Here is a 3,023-nt window from a genome sequence, read left to right on the forward strand (position 1 = left end):
ATTTAAGTTTAGGAATTTCAGGAATAATTGTAAATTATTTTTGTCCCTGAAACCTTGTTCGTCTGGAGACTCTGCTCAACAAGTAAAAATTGTTATTTCATTCTTACGGGGTGACCCTCAGGATTGGGCTTTTTCGTTGGCGCCAGGAGATCCGGCATTGGCTGATACTGATGCGTTTTTTCTGGCGCTCGGTTTACTTTATGAGGAACCCAATCTTGAGATTCAGGCAGAGAAAGCCTTGCTGGCTATGTCTCAGGGCCAGGACGAGGCAGAGGTGTATTGCCAAAAATTTCGGAAATGGTCCGTGCTGACACATTGGAACGAGTGTGCACTGGCCGCTAATTTTAGAAATGGCCTTTCTGAGGCCATTAAGAATGTTATGGTGGGTTTTCCCATTCCCACAGGTCTGAATGATACCATGTCCCTGGCTATTCAAATTGACCGGCGGTTGCGGGAGCGCAAAACCGCAAATTCCCTCATGTTGTTGTCTGAACAGACACCTGATGTGATGCAATGTGATAGAAAAACCGCAAATTCCCTCATGGTGTTGTCTGAACGGACACCTGATTTGATGCAATGTGATAGAATCCTGACTAGAAATGAGAGGAAAATTCATAGACGCCGGAATGGCTTGTGCTACTACTGTGGTGATTCTACACATGTTATCTCAGCATGCTCTAAACGTATAGCTAAGGTTGTTAGTCCTGTCACCGTTGGTAATTTGCATCCTAAGTTTATTCTGTCTGTAACTTTGATTTGCTCACTGTCATCTTATCCTGTCATGGCGTTTGTAGATTCAGGTGCTGCCCTGAGTCTTATGGATCTCTCATTTGCTAAGCGCTGTGGTTTTATTCTTGAACCATTAGAAAATCCTATCCCTCTTAGGGGTATTGATGCTACGCCATTGGCAGAAAATAAGCCGCAGTATTGGACACAGGTTACCATGTGCATGACTCCTGAACACCGCGAGGTGATACGTTTTCTCGTTCTACATAAAATGCATGATTTGGTTGTTTTGGGGCTGCCATGGTTACAGACCCATAATCCAGTCCTTGACTGGAAGGCTATGTCAGTGTCTAGTTGGGGCTGTCGTGGTATTCATGAGGATTCCCTGCCTGTGTCTATTGCTTCTTCTACGCCTTCGGAAGTTCCGGAGTACTTGTCTGATTATCAGGATGTCTTTAGCGAGTCCAGGTCCAGTGCATTGCCTCCTCATAGGGAATGTGACTGTGCAATAGATTTGATTCCAGGCAGTAAGTTTCCTAAGGGAAGACTGTTTAATCTGTCGATACCTGAACATACCGCTATGTGTTCATATATCAAGGAGTCTCTGGAGAAAGGACACATCCGTCCGTCTTCTTCCCCTCTTGGTGCGGGATTCTTTTTTGTGGCTAAAAAGGACGGATCTTTGAGGCCTTGTATTGACTATCGGCTTTTAAATAAGATCACTGTCAAATTTCAGTATCCTTTGCCGCTGTTGTCTGACTTGTTTGCCCGGATTAAAGGTGCCAAGTGGTTTACCAAGATAGACCTTCGTGGTGCGTACAACCTTGTGCGTATTAAGCAAGGGGATGAATGGAAAACCGCATTCAATACGCCCGAAGGTCATTTTGAGTACTTGGTGATGCCTTTTGGGCTCTCTAATGCCCCTTCAGTTTTTCAGTCCTTTATGCATGACATTTTCCGGAACTATCTGGATAAATTTCTGATCGTTTATCAGGATGATATTCTGGTTTTTTCTGATAATTGGGACTCGCATGTGGAGCAGGTCAGGATGGTCTTTAAAATTTTGCGTGAAAATTCTTTGTTTGTCAAGGGCTCAAAGTGTCTTTTTGGTGTACAGAAGGTTCCCTTTTTGGGTTTCATTTTTTCCCCTTCTGCTGTGGAGATGGACCCAGTCAAGGTCCGAGCTATTCTTGATTGGACTCAGCCCTCGTCAGTTAAGAGTCTTCAGAAGTTCTTGGGTTTCGCTAACTTCTACCGTCGTTTTATCGCTAACTTTTCTAGCATTGTGAAACCTTTGACGGATATGACCAAGAAGGGCTCCGATGTGGTTAATTGGGCTCCTGCTGCCGTGGAGGCTTTCCAGGAGTTGAAACGTCGGTTTACTTCGGCGCCTGTTTTGTGCCAGCCTGATGTCTCGCTTCCCTTTCAAGTTGAGGTGGATGCTTCAGAGATTGGAGCAGGGGCCGTTTTGTCGCAGAGAGGCCCTGGTTGCTCTGTTATGAGACCTTGCGCCTTTTTCTCTAGGAAGTTTTCGCCTGCGGAGCGAAATTATGATGTGGGCAATCGGGAGTTGTTGGCCATGAAATGGGCATTTGAGAAGTGGCGTCATTGGCTCGAGGGTGCTAAGCATCGTGTGGTGGTCTTGACTGATCACAAAAATCTGATGTATCTCGAGTCTGCTAAACGCCTGAATCCTAGACAGGCCCGCTGGTCATTGTTTTTCTCCCGTTTTGACTTTGTTGTCTCGTATTTACCAGGTTCAAAGAATGTGAAGGCCGATGCTCTTTCCAGGAGCTTTGTGCCTGATGCTCCTGGAGTCGCTGAACCTGTTGGTATTCTTAAGGATGGTATTATCTTGTCAGCTATTTCTCCAGATCTGCGACGTGTGTTGCAGAGATTTCAGGCTGATAGGCCTGATTCTTGTCCACCTGACAGACTGTTTGTGCCTGATAAGTGGACCAGCAGAGTCATTTCCGAGGTTCATTCCTCGGTGTTGGCAGGTCACCCAGGAATTTTTGGCACCAGAGATCTGGTGGCCAGATCCTTTTGGTGGCCTTCCTTGTCTAGGGATGTGCGGTCATTTGTACAGTCCTGTGGGACTTGTGCTCGAGCTAAGCCTTGCTGTTCTTGTGCCAGCGGGTTGCTCTTGCCCTTGCCTGTCCCTAAGAGACCTTGGACACATATCTCCATGGATTTCATTTCTGATCTTCCGGTGTCTCAGGGCATGTCTGTTATCTGGGTGATATGTGATCGCTTCTCCAAGATGGTCCATTTGGTTCCTTTGCCTAAACTGCCTT

This window comes from Ranitomeya variabilis, chromosome 1 (assembly GCF_051348905.1).
Source record: "Ranitomeya variabilis isolate aRanVar5 chromosome 1, aRanVar5.hap1, whole genome shotgun sequence".
Lineage (NCBI taxonomy): Eukaryota > Metazoa > Chordata > Amphibia > Anura > Dendrobatidae > Ranitomeya > Ranitomeya variabilis.